This window comes from Manis pentadactyla, chromosome 14 (genome assembly GCF_030020395.1).
Source record: "Manis pentadactyla isolate mManPen7 chromosome 14, mManPen7.hap1, whole genome shotgun sequence".
NCBI classification, from domain to species: Eukaryota; Metazoa; Chordata; class Mammalia; order Pholidota; family Manidae; genus Manis; species Manis pentadactyla.
The window spans coordinates 38,208,906-38,229,944 of NC_080032.1; the positions used below are offsets into that span (position 1 = coordinate 38,208,906).

At 41.4% G+C, this 21,039-nt stretch overlaps 1 protein-coding gene across 3 annotated transcripts in view; it reads right to left on the reverse strand.

Moving 5' to 3' along the window:
* The window catches only part of TGFBR2 (transforming growth factor beta receptor 2), an 82,718-nt gene that overhangs the window by 57,319 nt on the left and 4,360 nt on the right, over nt 1–21,039 (reverse strand). The window contains exon 2 of one of the 3 annotated variants that reach the window (XM_036886136.2): nt 11,913–12,219. The exons of the other annotated variants lie outside the window; for them this stretch is intronic. The gene's annotated coding sequence lies outside the window, so the exon portion shown is untranslated. The remainder of the gene's footprint in view (nt 1–11,912; nt 12,220–21,039) is intronic. 3 annotated transcript variants of the gene reach the window in all.

A 21,039-nucleotide genomic window follows, 5' to 3' on the forward strand; every position in this document is an offset into this window, starting at 1 on the left:
TATGATAGAAGCAAGATAATAAGCATATGATTTATGGAGTGTTTCACATTCCAATTCAGCTAAACTAACTTGTTATTAACCAGAAAAATTAGCCAGTGTAGACAAACATGCATTATTATATGCTGTGTGAGCACTCTCATATCATCTGGGAAGGCTGATCAGTGTAAGATAGGGTCCTTTCCCCAAGATGCTCATGTTCTTGAAAAGAATGAAGAAACATGTACAAAAAATGGTTTTTATCAAGAGAACTTTGGAAATGAGAGAGATCCATGTGAAGATGTGCTTCTTCATGAAGTTACTCATTTAGGATTTAAATAATCCTTTACCACAAAGTGCTGAGAGCTTTACATTCATTCCAGTGAAAAGCAAAGTTATTGCGTGTGGCCACTGGGACATAAGGGACATACAGAAGGCAGGAGAGCGGTAAGTTTCTTAGAAAAGAGCTTGGGTTCTTTGTAATTACTTCACTTATTTTAGGAGACATAAACAAAGGACAGCTTGGTGACATCCAGGAGTTCTAAGGTCCAAGATGAATATGAGTTCAGCTTCTGACAGTAACAGCTGCAGGACCAAAGGCGAGCCACTCACTTCTCGGAACCTCCATTTCTTGATCTATGGAGCGGTAGTTTCCAGAGTCAAAATGAAGAGAATGCAGGCTTGAAGTACATCTGAAAAGCATCTAAACAGAACAGCATCGCCAAAGCACTATCTGGTTAGAAAAGTAACACTGCCCGCCATGTTCCCGCTCACAAAAGGAAATTACAGGAAAAGCATGACAAGATAATTAGGAGTCTGGCAAATCTATTCCTACTCATCAATAGAATGCAGCAGTTTGATGACTTCTAAAACAATCTGTCAGGAAATCTGAGTGAATAGACAAATTGAAATGTAATGACTTTTTTGTTATCACTATGCTCAAAAGCTTTTAAGGCAATATTATGGAATCAATTGTTGTTACAATAAAGTTCCCAAGAGAGTGCTTAGACCCAACAAACCTTCTAGAACCAAAATACTGTTTGTAAGTTTAGGTCTGGCAAATAGGCAATAATTTGAGGATCAAGTTCCTTTTTCAAATTCTCATGCTGACTCTTGCACAACATCTGACAGGCAAGTGCTGATCTGCTTTGGCTCTGAGACACTTTGTATGTAACTGGCAACATGCTAATGAAATTAATGAGCTTGACATGCAGAGAGGGGCAGACCATGAGGCGAGGCACCTTAAGATCATGGAATTCTGAAATGTGAGATGAAGTTATATTTAGCTTTCTTTCTCAGGAAAATTAAACCCATAGACTTTGAGGTAAAACTAAAGAGAAGACTGGAGAAGACTAAGAGCAACAACATTACCACATTTTTAAGTACTTAGTTAATAAGTGTTCTATGCCATTCAGATACACGGAAAACCATATTCCTGAACCTCTTCTCCTTCAGGCAATTTACTCATGTAAAAATTAACTAAGTGATATTGCTGTACGATTTTCACTGGGGGAGAATTCATCGTGCTGGCAGTGGAGACAGGCTGCAGTAGAGAAGGCTCTGGACTGACCCTGAGCTGGCTTGCGTTCCTGGATAATTACTCAACCACTCTCTGCCCATCCTTTGACTCGTCAAATAGGTGGGCTGAACAGGATGATCTGTAAGGTCCCTTTCATTTTGGAAAATACTCACAACTCAACCCCCAACAGTCAAGAAATAATTCAAACAGGTCCCAACATTGACCTAGCAGAGCTGGTTAAAGAGAATGAGATACTATGAGTCAGCTTACAAGAAAAATGGCTTTGGGGCTATCAAGCAGTGTGATTTACATTTTGTTTTGTTCTCTCTGCTAATTGAGAAAATCTTTGTGACTTCTCAGTCTGCTTTTTAAGTACTACATCCCCCTGAACACTCATACACAGACTTAACCCTGATCTCTGCAGCCCATCGGTCTTGGAAGAATGAAACTGCACAATGTCATTTGAGCATCAGGAGGTTGGAAGTAAGGAAAATTATGTCAGGTGACAAAGGGTCACTGTGCCTTCAGCCCTGGTAGGCATTTCCTCTAATTTTATAGAGGATGGGGAGGAAATTCTGATTTAGAGCACAGCCATTTGCTGTAACAGCTGAAAACAATGTGCAGCATAGGAAACATTTAAGTTAGCTCTGAATCCAGTCCTCTGGGCTTAGCTGCAATGATAAGTAATAATAAGAGGTATGATGTATAAAAACATCCTATTGCTTGATCAATGCCTTAAGCCTGCCACATGGTCATAAAAGATCAGTATTACTGTTCGCATTTTACAGAAAGGGGAAATGTTTAGCAATTTGCTGGGGATGGCAGACAGCAGGCTACAAGTTTCATGAAGGCAGGGACCGTCATCTCTTCACTCCCCCATGGACAGCCTCAGCCCAGCATCTGCCACATCAGAGGGGCTCAATAAATGTCGGTTGAGTTAAAAATCAAAATTCAAAATCAGGCTCCTTCCACTGTGTCATCTATTCAAGGCTTATTTTCCCCAAAATGCAAATAAAGGAAAAGAAATATAGTCCATTCTTAGGAAATGAAAGTAGAAACCACTTCTAGTGTAGTTTCTGCATGGTATCAAAGCAGTGGTCTACTTCTAAATGAACTTGGAGGGGCTGTTAATTGACTGCCAGCAGCCATGCTACCCTTGACTGGTTGGCACAAGAAGACTAAACGAAAAGTTTAGATTCGCTCGGATTTCAAAGATGACACCAAACGTTTTTAAACCTCCACCTTCACGATTTTCAAGCAGAGGAAATGAAAAAGAGAGGAAACAAGTTTCAAGTGTTGTTAAGGCTTCAAGAAAGGACAACAAAGGGTAGGAAATTTGCAGGGAAATCTGAGAATCTGCCCTTAACCTGGGCAACCTGGCTTGTTTCTCACAGTGCAGTTGGATGAGAGTGTGAGGTGGATCTTTGCCTTTGCTGGGCATTACTCATCTGCTGTCATGACCTTGATGTTATTTGCAGTGAACAGGAAAAGGGCTCTCTGGAGGTATGAGCTGTGATTTGTATGAGGTTGTCCTCCAAAGAGTAAAAAGTCAACTGCTCCCCAAGCCCTAAACTTCCAATAAAGCAAGTGAGAGCAGAGAATGGCATTCACATGCTAATGCTGTTTGATTATTAACAGGCTGCAGTGGAGTCAGGATAGATTCCAGCAGTTATTTTAGTGTAGAAAGTGAGAAACACACTCCAAGTCCTTGAAAACTGAACAAGGTGGGCTCCTTGCATCTATAAGGAGCAGCCGTATTTGCATACCGGATATAACATTTACCACTACAGCTAAGGGTAGAATAAGTAGTTTCAATTTTGAAATGTTCTGAATTACCTTTGACTAGGAAGTCAAATTACAATGCCTTTTAGTTCTTAAAAAAGATTTTTCAGGCAAGCTCTCAAATGCAACTAACTCTTGCACCTTTGATTTGCCTCCCACTCAGATAAATATTATTCATTAAACTGCACAGAGTGCTAAAGCAAGAGCCAAAATGCAAAATGTCTGGTCCCAAAAGTGACCAAGAAAGCACACTCTGACTACAATTCAGTGTCTTACCCAACTTAGTCTGATCTTTTTACCCACACCACTGGGTTGCACACTGGCTCCGTTTCTTGTGGAGTCCAGTGTAAAATTGTTTGTCTGTAAATGTAAAAAACGGAGAAGCAAAGATGATAGCCCATTGGGGGAGTGGTGAGAAGGGGAAGAAATAACAAGCACCTGGGTGATGGGGCATTTGAACTTGCAGTTCCCTCCATCTAGAATGTTCTTACCCTGGGTAGCTGCCTTCTTCATATAGGAATAGGACAACCCTGTCCAAAATTACAAACATTTGGAGAAATGACAGCCTCTTTAAACACTGGTGTTGGCAAAACTGGACAGCTACATGTAAGAGAATGAAACTGGATTACTGTCTAACTCCATACACAAAAGTAAACTCAAAATGGATCAAAGACCTGAATGTAAGTCATGAAACCATAAAATTCTTAGAAGCAAACATAGGCAAAAATCTCTTGAATGCAAACATGAGCAATTTTTTCCTGATCACATCTCCTTGGGCAAGAAAAACAAAATAAAAAATGAACAAATGGGACTACCTCATACTACAAAGCTTCTGTACAGCAAAGGACACTGTAAGTAGAACAAAAAGGCATCCTACAGTATGGGAGAATATATTTGTAAATGACTTATCAATAAGGGGTTAACATCCAAAATATATATAAAGAGCTCACATGCCTCAACACCCAAAAAGCAAATAACCAGATTAAAAAATGGGCGGAGGATATGAACAGACACTTCTCCAAAGAAGAAATTCAGATGTCAAAGAGGAACATGAAAAGATGCTCCACATCCCTAATTATCAGGGAAATGCAAATTAAAACCACAAAGAGATATCACCTCACACCACTTAGGATGGCTAATATCGAAAAGACTAAGAACAACAAATGCTGGTGAGGATGTTGAGAAAGGGGAACCCTCTTACACTGTTGGTGGGAATGTAAATTAGTTCAACCATTGTGGAAAGCAATATAGAGGTTCCTCAAAAAACTAAAAATAGAAATACCATGTGACCCAGGAATTCCACTCCTAGGAATTTACCCAAAGAATATAATTTCTCAGATTCAAAAAGACATATGCACCCCTATGTTTATTACAGCACTATTTACAATAGCTAAGATATGGAAGCAACCTAAGTGTCCATCAGTAGATGAATGGGTAAAGAAGAGGTGGCACATATACACAGTGGAATACTATTCAGCCATAAGAAAGAAACAAATGCTACCATTTGCAACAGCAAGGATGGAGCTAGAGGGTATTAGGTTCAGTGAAATAAGCCAGGTGGAGAAAGACAAGTACCAGATGATTTCACTCACTTGTGGAGGATAATAACAAAGCAAAACTGAAGGAACAAAACAGCAGCTGACTCACAGACTCTAAGAAGGTAGTAGTGGTTACCAAAGGGAAGGGGTGGGGGAGGGAGGGAAAAGGGGATTAAGGGGCATTATGATTAGCACACATAATGCAGGGGGATCACAGGGAAGGCAGTATAGCACAGAGAAGACAAGTAGTGACCCTATAGCATCTTACTATGCTGATGGACAACGACTGCAATGGGGTATGTGGGGGGAACTTGATAATATGGGTGAATGTAGTAACCACAGTGTTGCTCATGTGAAACTTTCATAAGATTGTGTATCAATGATACCTTAATAAAATAAATTAACAAACATTTGCCATCTTTCTCCTCCCCTTACTCTGCCCTTAGCACATCCCTAACATATTAGTAGAATCGTGTTTGCTAACTTGCACACACAGACTTTAACTGACTGCTGTTCTCCAGAATCTTGAACATTGCCTGGCATGTGGTAGTTGGCACTAAATAAATACTTGTTGTTTCCAGTTTTCCATTTCCCCAATGCTCCAAAGCCAAGTTTCATATCCTTTCCTTACGTTCCAAGAGAAACCTCTACCCTTCCAATAAATTCTTATTTGTAAAAAAATTAATGCACTTTTGCAGTTGCCAGACAAGGAATAAAGATAGGCTCACACAGGAAGTAGGACAATAGGAAAAGAAAAACATGTTGAACCCCAGCATGAAGGGTATGAATAGTCAGTGCACAGTTTTACAAAATTAAAAGCTCAAAGTTTAGTGAATCAAAATTAGTAGTATAAAGAAATCACTTTGGAAGTCAAAGAGTTTCTTTCGCCAAAAAAACTGGTTCACGAAGGTGGAGGAGTAGCTGATACGGTGTTTCTCTCGAGACACGTTGTTCTGGAGGCCAGGGCACAATCTGGAGCTGTACTGTGACAGACGGTGGTCATCAGCACACATGGCTTTTTAAATTTAAATTAACTAATAAAGTTAAGTAGAATCTCATATTCAGTTTCAAGTCACCCTAGCCATTTTCAACTGCTTGGTTGCCAGGATAGATTTAGAACATCTTCATCACAGCAGAAAATTCTACCGGACAACGCACTGATCTAAAGAAATCCAAGAAGACCTGGGTTCCTCAGCTTCCAGGGAGCTCAGAAATCAAAGGCTATACGGGACACAGAAGGGGAAGCAGGGCAGAGCCAGTCCCCACTGGGAAGAGACTTCCCTACTGGCTTGGAAGTCTGTTGTAATTAGAGTTCCCCTCCCAACTGAGGTAGGACAGAAGACAACTGGGGACAAGGGCTCGAGTTCCAGAGTAAACACACAAGCCGTGAGTGACAGCAGCGGAAGGTCCCAGAAGTGGGAAATATGGACCAAACTAGGTTTTGCAATAAGCCGAGACCTGTGAGTCCTCCAGTCAGCTGGCACAGCCTCTCAAATGCAAATCCTTGTTCCTGAGATAAAAGAGTGTTTAAAAAAATAATAAAGCTCATCTGGCTCCTAAGGTATCAAGTAATTCTCATTAAGCCCCGTTTCAATGACTGAAACGTAAGGCAGAGCTGAGACACACAGATTAAGTTTCCAGTCAAAGCCCACATAAGCCTAAAGCAAGGAAATTAACATATTAGGGAAAAAAAAACCACTGGCCTTTTTTTTCCCCAAGGTTTTTTGAAGAGTTTAAGTCACAGCATGCCAAATAAGGGTGCATTTCTAGGCAAACATAGCAAAGGTGACCAATGGGGGGAAAATTTATTCACAGGGGGAAATCCCAGAGCTCTCAGGGAAGCCACTTGCTGGACTCTTGCGATGGAAGCTACACCCAATTAAAAGCATTCCTCCAGGGCAAGTTTTCCCCTTGAAGACATCTACCTGCCCCTTTAACTTCTCTCTATTCAGTATTTCCAGGAGGAGTTTGCATGGTTTATAATTCCTCCCACTCTGTGGGTACACACTTAAGCACATTTTTCTCCAAAAAGACAACACTATTTTTACAGTCCTTTTAAGATTAAACAAAAAACGCAGATGATAAAAGAGGCCTGGATGGATCCTCCTTCAACAGAGTACCATAATTGGAGTATATTATTAAAGAGTATTTCCATAAACTGTGGAATGTCATGCATCCAACACAGAAAGCATCTATAATTCTATAGTGCAGGAATGGAAGGGCACACATTATTTTGTCTGTCCCCTAGGGTTACAGGGGCTGAGAAATGACCTAATTGTGCCCCTTGGGAGAACTTGAGGAGAATAGGTCTTTAAGGACACTCTATCATTGCTCTGTCCATGATGGTGGCCAATAGGCATATACGGGCATTTATGTTTAAGTTAACTGAAATGAAGTAATATTTAAAATTTGTTTCCTTAGTTTCACCTGCTACATTTCAAGCCACATGTGGCTAATGGTTACCACATTGGAAGGCACAGATAGAAGATATTGTCACCATTGCGTGAAGTCCTACTGACCGGGGCTGCTCTCTAAGAGGGCTCTACAATTTGTCCCTAGGTTGTCCTGGTACTGCGCAGTAAAAAGCTCCCTAAATACCGCATGTCTGGGATACTGGCATTCTTCTCCATTCTAGTCAATTCCTTGCAATGGCTAGATTATGTTGTCCAATCAACCCCCACCTCCCTAATTCCAAGCCCATTAAAATGGCCTTAGATATAATAAAAGTATTCTGTTGCAGGTCCACCCAATACAAACTCTAAATTCTTCAGATTCCTAAAAGTCTGCAGTGTATATTTGAGATACTAGAGGTGTGAGCATGTTGGGAAAACATCTACGAGGGCGGCCCGGCAAAAGAAAGCACTCTCTTGGAATTAATAAATGTGCTTTCATTTGCCTTTTTCACACCTTGTTTCAGAGGAGTCAGCCAACTTCTTTGCGCGGAGTGAGGTCTAGGCAGCACCTCAGGAAAAAGGGGACACTAAACATTCTGGGACTCTGGAGAGCATCCCCATAGGTCATCTGAGGTATGAGAAAGCAACTATCATTTTTAAAAATCAGGAGGTGCTGAGCATGCTGCTGATGGAAGTGAAGCCCCAACATAGATCGGAACCAAGAAAGGCCCAGGAGCTGCCCTGACTCACAGAGAGGTTGTGACGGTTGAATGGTTTTCTTCTGTCATGCCCCTACTTAGAATTTGTTGGTGTCTCAGACAATTAAGCCTGAACTACCTGGCCTGGCATTGAAAGTCCCCATAATCTGACTACCTTTCTGGGGAACAAGCCCCTTATCGATAATCTTCTGATATGTGAACTCCTTCTGCCTTCCTGACCCCCAGCATTCCACCTTCCCACAGGAAAGGCCAAGGGGCCATCCCCAAGGTGGCCTGGCCAGGCCGTAGCTGCGAGGTGCACTGCAGCTGGGAGAGGGGACCCAGAACGGCCTTCCCTGCACACCTAGTGTCCAACCCTGTCCAAGGAGGTCCCGGCTGTTGGCGTGCTGACAGCCCCTTCGGCTGTGGCTTGGGAGAGGTGGAGGCCAGACAGGCCTCTGCATGGTCAGCTGGCAGTTATCCTAGGTGGGCATCTTCCCCCTCCCCTCAGGCTCCTGGGAGCAAGTACAGAAGTCTAACTGCTGACGGGGGCCACGGCACCCCTGCGTCAGACCCAGCCTTTCTGTCTTCTCCTTTGGAAAGTCATCCTTACCACCTATCTCCACCTAATCCACAGTGCTCTGACCCTTTGGCCTTGATTTTTAACGACCTTTACTGAGAGGTAGGCTTTCAGAGGGACCTGAATTTACCCCACTCTGCAGATGACTTTCCAGAAGTAAAGGGATTTTGATTCTCCCATAGCTCTACCACAAAATCTTGCTCCTATTTGTTACATTGGATTTCAAGTCACAGATGGGAGACTTTGAACCCAATAAATGGTACCTCTTTGCTGGGAGACATCAAATAAGTGCCTTGACCTCTCTGGTCATTTGTAACCTATCTGGGTTAGGCTATATCAGTGTTTCTCAACCTGGATTCCACATCAGAATTACCAGGGGATCTAAAACAGTATTGAATATGAATCATAACTTTTAGGGGTTTGGCTCAGGCATTAGGATTGTTTTCAAAGCCCTCTGAATGATACTGATGTGCAGCCAGAATTGAAAAAATAAATATGGTTCAGAAAAGACTTTATTCTATATGAAGAACTCAATAGGAATAAACTTGTGGGTTAGAGAAAAGGGACATGGCAGTACTTGACAGAGGTAGACAGGCCCACAAGTCATATTTCTCAACTCTAGGAAAGGCACAAACTGTCTTCCAACAGAACCTTACTATAAATGTATACAGGTAGGGTCAGGTCTAACCCAAACAATTTGCTTATGTGACTCAAACTCTAATAATGTTTTGGGACAAGGCAGGATCATAAACATAATGGCCCCAAGGCATTTGGTTTCTATTGTACAAATTCTTCCTGGAAGACCATTTTTAGATTACTGTGTAAGAACAGACTTTACAAATACCTATCTTTTTAAAGGGTGGAAATCCTTTGCCAATCACCCACGAGACAATGAGCTTAAAGGAAGATTTGTTTGAAAGATCTGAGCGGCAGGTTTCCTGAGAAAGCTGATTTCTAAAGTGTTTTGACCTCATAAGGCAAAAATGAATAGTGAGTTCAAGGAGACCAACGTGAGAAAGTGTATCTCCCTTTAGACAAAACTGGGAAAGAAGTTAATAAGATAAATAGTCCCTTAGATCAGAATTAACAGCGTGGACAAGCTTTTCCTCCAGAAAAATCACAAAGCTAAGTCGATACAAAACAAAAGGATCACTTTTAAGTCAATATATTCCTGCAATTTACTTTTCCTTCCTAGGCCCTGAGATATTTTTCTTTTTTATTCCATTAACACAAATATATAATGAGACCATGCGCATACCAGACCTGAAGAAGCTCCATTTCTGAAATGCTCAAAATTGGAGTGTTTTTCTTTCTACAATTATATTCGCTTTAACAGGAATAAGTATGTAAAGATTCCATTTTTTAAAGGATTATATACAAGGCATTATTACAGATTTATTACGGAATCCCTTTTAAAAAGGACGTGTCTAAAAAGGTAACACAGAAATCCATTATAATTTGAAGAAAATCTCTCCAATTACAATATAAATTGATGAACCCAGTCTTGTTTTAAGAAGCTCATCTTTTCTAGGATTTTTTCACTGGGAGAAAGGATCAGAACGATCTTCAGTCTCAAGTCCACTGGAAAAATCACCTTGATGAGTACTGGTGGGAAAAAAGGGGAAGAAGTGCACAGTATAGTGTGGGGGATGATTTAATGTGCTTCTTTAACCAAAATTCAGTAAAATGACATCGTGACTCAAATTCTCTTTTTACATTGTGGGGAAAAAACACTTATATAGAGCAAGTTGTCGAAAAGCAGTGGTTTAAAAAAAAAACAACTGAATGCAGGGTCTGCTAATCGGGGTTATTCTGTACCATACCCTTTGAAAAGGTCATTGTCTATAAGTAGGCGTGTAACTATTTCACATACAAGTAATTGGACTAAATATTAAATGTCTGTGGTACTTGTGTTCTGCAAGTCAAAATGATTTTGTTTTTCTTGATATCTTTATTCACACTTTCATCATTAAGTAGTTCTGGCAGAGGAAGCCCAAAACAATACTTGACCTCTTGGTCTATATAATGAAGAAGTGCCCTTCCTTTGTAAAGGTGCCCATATTCCTGCCTATACTAAGCACTTCCAAACTCTTGGTAGAGCAAAGCTACAGGAATGCGCTGTTTGTTGACTGACAGTGGTGACATAACCCTGGAGAAGACAGACCACATGGTATTTAAAAGAGAAACTGTCCCTGCAAGAAAAGGGGAAAAAGAAAAGGAACTCATTATACAGCTTGACCTCCAGGAAGACTGGTGGACAAAACCACCACTCTGTTAACATAAGGGGTTATTGAAAAGTTATTATAAGCAGGCATGGTCAATATGTCTTCTTCAAAGTTATTAGACTCGACTTTTTTCCCATCAGTGATCTTTCTCCCTCTTAAGTCTCAATGATAGTGATGTTACTCAAATCACTTCTCTTTTCTGTTTTTCTGGACAGAAAACTGTTTTTAATCCACCTGGACAAGTAGGCAAATGAGTCTTTTTAAGATGTTTGATGTGCTCTTAATATTTACTTAACAGCTATTTTAACAACAAGAGACATTTTTTATGTTCCTGAGAGATATGCCCCAGAGAGGGTAGTGGGCAGAAATGTTCACTAAAATCAGAGCCTTGCACTTCAGCTCTGTTCACTGCTGATAAAGTGGCTGCTTTCAATGAGCACACTCATCAATTATCTACTCTGATCCCTTCATTTTCTTGTAACTTCAAGACACTTCAATTTGGCGAGCACAAGAGCCAAGTCAGCCTCCATCCATAGTCACCTTGTGTAACATGGGAAGACTTAGATTAAGAGAAATGATGCTGGATCAATCAGGCTTTCTCAGGAATTTCAGGGGTCATTCCAGAGACTCTCTTTAAAATAAATTGTACTAAAGTACTGATCATAATCAAAACAGCACATTGTATCAGAGGTCAAGTATTGTTTGGGGCTTCCTTTCCCAGAACTTAAAGATGAATGTCTGAATAAAGATATGAAGAGAAGAACTGTTTGGACCACAGAACATGAATATCAGAGGCATCTAACATTTCATCCACTGCTTTTCTATAAAAGAAGCCATACCTTGATGGGTAGCAAAGCTTGGAGCAGAGTTCATCGTAGCTCCAACAGTTATTCAATAAGTAAACACAGACCTGTTCCAAAACCAGATTCCTTTCTGTGCTCTAAAGACACCAAAAGCATCTCATTAATGATCTGGTAACAGGAAACACTCTGAGTTTGACAAAATGCTTTGCATGGTGCTGAATAGATGTAAGTGGTTATACAATGGCTACAAACATCCTCACCAACATGATCATCAAACTCTGGGAAGATAAATGTTTTCAGCAGTTTTGAAAGCTAAACAATGGTACAGCAAATTAAAAGTATGCCATTTCAACTATTTCCAATAAGTGCCATAGAATATTAAGACATGGAATTCTTACTTTATCTCCCTGTTCCCCTAGACAGAGCAGGTCAGGCATTGGTAGTCCATGTCAAAGTAATGCTATGAAGTCAGCAGGAGCTCTAAAAGTTCCCTAGAGAAAGGGCTGCCTGGGTGACCATCCAGCTGGAAGGAAGGCGGAAGAATGTCTGGAAGCTGTGCGGACACAGGAGGCAGGCTGCCCGACACTGGTGCCCAGGTTGTAGGCTTACACAGGGTGGCTCTGCAGGAAGCTGATGGAGATTCTGGTAGAGCAGGGGGCTCACCATCTTCAAGATCTTCCTTAGAGACTTGTTCCTGTTAAGCACCTACAGAAGAAAGCCTTCACATATGAACCTCCTGATGTTTTAATAGGGCTTTCCAAAGGAGTCACCCAGCGCCCAGGAGTCACCTCTGCAATCTGGGATGCTTTCCCCCATGGCAGGTCTCCCCTGCACCAAGGCCCCATCCCCAACCATCCCAACAATGGAAGATAACCTATGATTGATTCATAAAAACGAAAGATACGAGTGGCAAAAATTTGCCCACAGTCAGATGGTATGATTTACTGTATGACTTTTTCTGGCCTCTCCCGTCATAACACATTGGGCCCCTGACAAAGAGATATGCACAGGAAGATAAATGAATCAAAGGCGGCCTGTGATGGATGGAAAAACAGCTCCTGACACCCACAGACTGTAGCTCCCCCAGATTCACAGAAACTAAAGGCTGAAGGTACAGGAAACCTCCACTGTACAGAGCAACAAAGAGCAATCAGATGGTTTGAAATTTCCCAAAAGCCCACAGTTCTCTAAAACGATACTGCAGGTGACTATAAATAACGCAGCCATTGACAACACAGCTGGTAGTGAAAAGGTAAGCAGTCTAGGAAGGAAAAAAAAGACACATGTACATACAGCTTGTCACCCCTGTCTTGGATGTATAAGCAGTTGCCCTGGCCTTTAAAAGTAATAAATCCCAAATGTGACAATCTTTTAGCGAGGACACATGCCAGTGCCAAGTGCCAGGGGAGAATCAGACAGAAGGTTCTCCCTCAGAGACTTCTCATTCCAGTAAGGGAGTTAAAACACACATACACAGCCCCACGTAGCTTGGTGACCAAGGCCACCTGAGAGGAAGCTAGGCCTGTGAGAGAGGAAAAGCAGGGAAATCTGACTGGGATGACAAAGACCCGGGAGGCAAGGCATTCTTTCAGAAGGGTGCAGGTCTTGGGGAGGGCTTGGGGAGGGAAAGGGGCAACGTGGGAGCAGAACAGTCACAGTTTAGAAAATCGGAAAGCGGGAGGATGTGTAAGGAAGCCTTTTGAAGTGGAACCAAGGCCTGAGGCATAAGCAAGGGTAGAGTGGGAGGTCGAGGAGACAGCTGACTTCGTACATGTATGTGGTCATCAAATCAGTCTCATCTGTGTGCCTAGGGGCCAGGGATACCGACTCGGTCCCTGACCTCGAAGGGGATGCAAGAGCCATGAGACTCCTTTGGGTCCATGAAAAAGATCTATGGGAGGCTTTCCACCTATTCAAAATGATGCATGGGGAGATTGAACTGATGGCCATGTATGCGTATTGAAGAGGTAAGGGGCGAGAGGTGTCCAAAGGCAGAATAATGAGGTTTTTATGGTCGACAGAAAGTAAGAGTCCAGGCTTGCATAGTGGTAGCATAATTTAAGAGCAAAACTGAAACCAAATGATTATGCATTTCGTGTTAAGTAGGTTCCTGTTGTAAACAAATGTCTGACTGAGACATTAAAATTATTCTGATAAATAAGTTGAGATTTAATACAACAGGAAGCAATATAAGTGGTTGAAATGGAAATATTACTCTCTTTTTTTTTTCATTTACAGTTGTCAAAAAATAAAATTATCTGTAAAAACTAGAAAGTAGTTGTGAGAACTGGTTGCTGTAACTGACAGGGATGCATAATTCTTGAAGACAAAGTAATTGAGGTGCAAAAAATTGCCCTATAGTGAGTCAAATACAGAAGCCAATCAATGGAAAAGCCAATAGGGGCCTCTCAGAGCACTCTAAAATAAAAGTTAAAAGAGTCAAGAAAAATTTAGTGAGTCCTCACTGAGGGTCAACCAAGTAAGTTTCTCAAGACGTAAGAAGGTTTTTTTAAAAATGTTGAAGAATAGAACCACTTCCTGAGAAACCTGACATTATCTCACTAATTTGTGGGGTACATATTTTATATACAGTGGAGTGTTACATGTTTTAAGAAATGCTAAGAGGTAATACAGCTCTTGACTAAGGCCTACAAATGTTAAGGTGGTCCGTGATTAAATCCCTAATGAATAACCATGATGAATGCTGTGAGTTCAGCACAGAAATGGATCCCCAGGATCTACAGTTGGGGGTCAGGAGACATTGACTGAAGAGAAAAGCCACAAGGGATGCTTTGGGGTGGGGGAAAATGGTTAAAACTGATTCAATACTTGACTTGCCATCAGTGCATGCTCTCTTCTGCTAGCCTTAGTGCAAGAGTTACATACAGTTAAAATGAGCCTTGGAGCTTAAGAAGAGGCAAAACATCCTCAGAATACTAAGAGCTGTTCTTCTGTGAATCCTGCTCTTCCTCCGTGACAGAAACAAGTCTAATCTGATCCACTGAAGTCACAGCAGAGCACGTGACTGCTCTGTGGCCATGGTTTCAGGCCATTAGAGCAGTGCTTCTCAAACTTCAGTGCCCTGGTGAATCACCTGGGGATCTTGGAGGAATGCAGATTCCCACGTTGCTGGGTCTGGGCAGGCACCCAGAATTCTGCATTTCCAATCAATTCTCAGCCCTGCTCCGGCTGGGTGTCGTGGGACCACCCTGAGTGTGGCGAAGTGTTGCAGTGTCTATAGTTGCTTCTATGTGGGGATGATGTAATAGCATTTTGCGGGGGTCAGAATGCTTTAGCTCAACACCTGGGCCCCGATGTATAACTCATGAAAGGAGTGGTCAGAAAAGGACCGAAGCTCCTGAGGGGCGGGAGAGTGAGACAGGCCGGCTGGACGTGACGGAAAACAGAAGCCAGTGACCAAGGAGAAGACCGGCTGGCCCACAGCTCCCTAGAATAAATAAATGGGTGATGAGAGGCAATAAAACGTATACGATTAATTATAATACAAAGTACAAGAATAAAAGTAAGAGTTCCTCGAGTGGATCGAGATTGTTAAAAATTATTTCATAACAATGTAATCTGAGAGATTCCAGAAAGGGAAATGTGAAATGTTACCATGGATTTTTTTTTTTCCTTTTTCCTTTTTACATATTTGAGGACAAATTTTGTCTTTTTTTTTTTTTTTATTTGACCAATACTATGGATTTTAGAGGATAAAACATAAGCATGATATGTAGTAACAGGGTAGTCAGTTAAAGCAATAGTTAGAAGATTCCTCCTTGGTGCTAACTGGTGTCTGCAGACAATAGAGCAATGCAATTACAGAGTCACAGCTACTCCTCAGCCCAAAAAAGCACTCTGAAAACTGCCAATCTGTAGCAAATTCTGTCTTTTTGGAGACTATTTTAAGAAAAGTGGTGGAAAAATCTTCGAAAGGCAACAGAAGACATTAATTATATTCAGACAAGTTTCCTTTTTTTTCCCCAAAACACACGAGCTCCTTTAGGGCTTTCTTTTCTTAGACCCAGCAAAGCATTTCCTAGTTCTCTACCTTAGGAAAAACCTTCACAAACACTTTTCCCAGTTCAGAAGGAGGAGAGAATGAGAACACTGTAATTAACCAAAGAGAAACGGTATTAGCACCAAAACCGAGTAAGCCTTTTCTTCAGTAAGAAGGAGTAAGTGCAAGCTGAAGTAAGCACGCTAATTCGTCAGGATATATGCCCAGGCACCTGTACTGGGAAATTTGCAAAATCACTATGGTTTCTTTTTCTTTTTTTAATGGTAGTCCTCTCCAACACACTCCAAGTGTGTTGTTTGTGGTATTTGTCAGTTCTGACCTGTTATGACTTCTGAGTTTTCCCTTTTGATTAGTCAGGGATTATGTTTTCTAAGTCAATTTCAAGTATTTCCTCTATGAACCTACAGAATACAACATGTAAGAACAGATCAAGCTGAAAATTGCATTGACTCCACTTCTTGTTACTGAACACGGATGAAAAACCAGGTCCAGAGGGACCAAACGACTCAGCCAGGTCATCTCCGATGCTCTGACCACCAGCATTGCATGGTTTAAGTCTTCACCAGCTCTCTCCTAGGCGGAGTCTTTATCTCAAACTAAGGGTCAGATTGGGGTTGCCTCTCATGCAAGATCAAAGTTTTGTGATAATTACATATTTGCAACTTCTTTCCTCCTTGGCATGAGGCCTCTAAATTAGGAAAATGATGGTTAGTTAAACCTAGGAAAAAAAAATTGATCAGGTAACAATGCAGACTTCAGTCTCTGTGTGGGAGTGGGGAGGGGTGAAAGGGGTAGGGGATGCATTTGTTATTTATTTTCTAAGTTAACAAGTAAATCCTACCATTAGGCATAAAGCTGGGTTTTATGGAGGCTGAAGCTTAAAAACTTCAGAAAATTTCTCAAAAAAAAAGTACAAAAATCAAAAATAGAAATTTAGGTATGAAAGTGAATATTTAGAATTTGAAGTGGCATGTTGAAATTACAAATTCACAAGCTGCAAATACTACAAATATGAAATTTAGGAGAACACACAAATTTTTATTGATAAACTGCCTGATATATTCCTGAAATATTTTTGCTGTTGTTTTGGTTGCATACTCTGATCACCTCTTCCAACGAAATTTTGCAATATTCCCTATAGAGGGAATAGGAAAATAACTCCATCTTTCCTATAGAACTGTTGATCAAGACTTGTAATTTATTTTTAAATAACTTGGAAAAGTTTCTTTCTTTCAAAAGCTTCACAACTCTTAAGTAATGTCATATAAATGTTTTGGATTGCTTCTAAGTTTGGGGAAACCTCTATCAAGCTTCTTTTCTGTGCGAGCTATGATATTTAGGGCGTTGCAAAATGTCTTAAATATTTTTTAACTTGATGACACTAACCACATTGCCAGGAGATTGGTCTAGATGAGGGAGAAACCTTGAAGGTTAAATTCCACTCACTTCATGGCAAATTCACCTTGGCATGCCATATATGTTCCCTACATATTTCAACCTTGCATTCCCAGAATCATTCCAAATAAAGTGCCTGTTTTACTCAGAATACCTAAATTTCTTGCTGGCATAAATATTTCGTGATTCAGCCAAGACTACATCACCTGATTTATTTACTTCATTTTCCCACTGAGATCAGAAGACAGGCATGATATTTGACTACCTGGTGTATAGAGTAAACATTATTTAGCTAAAGAAATTAAATGGGATCATATGTGAAAAATGCTAAAACATTAAAAAAATGTTGGATATTATCATTTCTCTTAACCCCTGGAGCCTTCCACCACTCAGGCTACAATGAAGAAGTGTTTTTGCCAACGGAGACAGTTGAGTTTCAGGAAAGTATAACAATTGGGGTTTAGATCCCCAAACCAGACCATCTTGCTTCCAACCTCAGCATAATCATGTGCTAATCAGGTGACCTTCATTAAATTTCCTCATCTCCAAAGGACTTATAATGAGCATTATAAAATCTACCTCATAGAGTTGAAGGTTAAATAACACAGATGATGTGCTCAGCATAACCCAGACTGTAGCAAGATCCCAATATATGATATTATTTCCCAATAATATAGATTACTGGGAAATCTGTCCGTGAAAGCTTGTGAATAAAGCTTCCTCAAGACAGGACCACCACGCACAGGGAGTGTGAGGCCTGTTCCAGTTCCCTATGTAGAAAAATTCTGCAGGGCTCTTGGATGACCAGTAGTCATCCACAAAATGGCAGAGTGTGTTTCCTCCAAATTCAGTCAATTCTCTGTGATGACTTAAAACTTTAGCAGATACAGAGCTGCTTTGGTACATGCTGAGAATAGGCATCTGACCCCACATTTTTCTTCAAAGACATTCATGTTTGTTCTGCCAAACCCCTGGTACTTCTAAAATGCATTAGTTTGACAATTCTATACCTTTTATAGTGTCAGAAGGCTTTTTACTTCTTTGCATTGTTCTAATATTCTTGTTTCCTTAATGAGGCTTGCAAAGGCCACGGATCACTCAAATGAAATATTTACAATAGTAGAAGAAAACATCCAGATAAGCTTTGCCATGCCCTAGTGTTCCCACCACACAGAGGAAATGGAACTAAGGCACTGGGGAGAAAAAGAAAGAAAAGATGTATGTGAAATAAGTGGATAGACAGTCAAATGAATATAGAGAACATTTTCTACAGGAAAATGCAGACTATGAAAAACTGAATTCCCCAAATGAAATGCAACACAAAGACTACCTAGAAACCCTTGTTTTTTTTCATTAATGAGCAATCTCTCTACTCTAGGGAAAATATACTATAACCAACAAAAATGAATTTTGGGCCCAATACCCCTGCAAAGGAATGCTTCCGATGCCAAGTCCAGCCCTGGCTCTGGAGGCCCAGGAGAGCAGGACAGGTGCAGGCCCACCTTCCGTACACCAGAATATTCAGTTATCAATCTAGCCAACGAACTGTTCAGTGCAAGAGGTTTTCTGCTTCTACCCTGACTGACAAATACATCTTCATAATGTCTTGGAAGACTAAGTACAAACTTTAAGACTCTTGAATTACTCAAACTGTCTTCCTGGAACTGGGTGTACTGGGGAAACATCATCTCGGGCCCAGACAGTGATCTGCCTTCCTCCAGCCACTGCCTGCTCCATGCTCCTTCAGGAGGGACCTGTGAGAGGTGTATGGATGCCTCAGTTTTAACATACACACCCCCACACACATACACAGATGCCCCTTAGCAGCCCTCGGTGGCTGTGAAGACCCTGGGGAAAATGGACCCAAGGGTCCACGCCAACTGTAAAAGATGGTCCAAGGCCACCTGGACAGTGAATTTTGGGTGCCTGGCTCTCTGAAACATGGTCTAAAAAGAGGGAGGAGTTTGGACTCAGAGGCCCAGGGTCTCCTTACCCTATGGACAGGGGCCTGGTCAGAGAAGATTAAAGCAGTGCCCTCTGAAACCCAGGGCAGAGGCCCCTTTTGCTGATATATGAGTTGAGCAGAAAAAAATCAGGGGGACATATCTTATCAGAAAAGAGAGATAGAAAAAAAGAAAGAGCCCCATGTCTTGACAGCAGATAGCCTCTCCCAGATAGAATCTCACCAGTCACAGGCACTGGCTCCATACTAAAGCCATCCTAATGATCTTTAGCTTCAGCCCAGTAGACAAAACGCAGATCCTAGGGAACCCTTAAGAGCCTACGCAGGAGATCTTAAGTTGACTATATCCAAAGAGGCAGTTGCTCCATGTTGGGGCCAAGAGCTAAAAAGCTGATCATGGCAAGTAAAAGCCAGATCCTTCTGTGGGGAGAAGAATCTTAATCACCTACAAGTCTTCAAGTTGATTGGACCTCAGAACTCAAATCACCACTTTTGTTACGTGGGGTAAACTGTTCTTTCCGCCCTCACCAGCAGTTGTTTGAGGTCTGTACACAGATGCTGGTCCTTTGTGCTTGGAATCTGGGTGCCATTATTTAATTTAATCCTCTCAGAACTCCAAACAATACACATTTTTGAAAACAGTGTATGTCCAACCACTATCAATGGTCAAACCATGGGCCACCTGCAATGGGTCCCAGGGACACTGATCAGACTAGGACAGTAGAGTTTGCTACCTTGATTTTCTGTAGTGCAAAGATCATCAGATCATGCAGCCAAGCAAATCATGAAATCAGGAGTGCTGAACTGATGAAAGTAGATGTTGTTTCCCCTTTCCCAAATATAGTGTCCCTTTCCCTCCTCCTAAACTTGCATCTCAACACACACATACTATGAAAAATATGCACCCAGCAGAACGCCAGCAGGGCAACCTTAGGACGTGTGTGTGCATGCACACACACACACACACACACACACACACTCACACACAGAGGCAAACCTCAAGTGACCTTGACAGACTCCATCTTTCCTATTTATAAAGATAATACAATTTATCTTGCAGGTTTCTTCTGAAGATTAAATTAGACTAAGTAATATCAAGTGGCTGGCTGAGAGCAGATTTTCAAATATTAGTGCTCCCCCTCCCCACTTCCCCCAGAGATGGGCCAGTTCATCTGCTCAGCATTCTAGAGCCTTCTGACATGCTACACGAAGAGGTCGAGTCTTCATTACCTTGCCTCATTCAGAATGAACAAGTCCTTGGGGAGCAAAATATTACAAGGGGAAGAGGGAGTACAAAAGAGCCATGGGCATTCTCATTCTTAATGCCTGGCTGCTAGGTCATTTCTACTGAAAGTCAGGAGGGAAACCTGCTGAGCTGTCCTTGAGGACCCAGAGGGCAGAAGCTAACGAGGCAATGGAGTTATGCTTTTGTGTGGAAACTGGCTAAATAATGCCGTTCTACCGCCAAGGACTAGGTTTTCTCTGTACCCTATTTTGAACCGATTTGGTGGTTTGCATGAGACCTAAATAATACCCACACTGCTCTGCAGCAGACAACAGCGGCTACAGGACCACACTTCCCTTAGATCAACTCTGTTTCGCTGCTTACAAACCAAAACATAAAACCCTGATGAAAAAAGAAACCTAAAGGCTAAATTCAGATCTCAGCACTTCGTTTTTAATGAAAGTCTCCTTTCAACAACCTTCTAGAAAAAAATAACCAGAATTTCATATTCACTGGAACATTTCTTTGGTGACACTTTTGAGTTTTGCAATGGCTTTGAATGCCCTACACCAGTTCAAAATGTGTAGCTAAAGGAGAACTTCTAGCAGCTTTCCATCAAGTTTGACAGAAGTGAAGTATCTTTTTTCCATATCTCAACAGCATTAAGAAAAAAACCATTACACAGTATAAAAGCTGCCAAACTGCCTATTTAGATCAGAGCCCAAGCTATTCTCACTAAGAGTAAGGTTTGTACCTTTGAGCCCAAACTCCCTATCAACAGTGACTACCTGGTTGTTACGGTGAAGCAGTGGGGGCTCAGCTCAGCATTTCCTGGGGGGCCTAAATGATGTGCCAAGCCCTGTGGGAGACCCTGGAGATGAAGAAGTGAGTAAGCCACAACCCTGGCCTTTGTCAGGATCA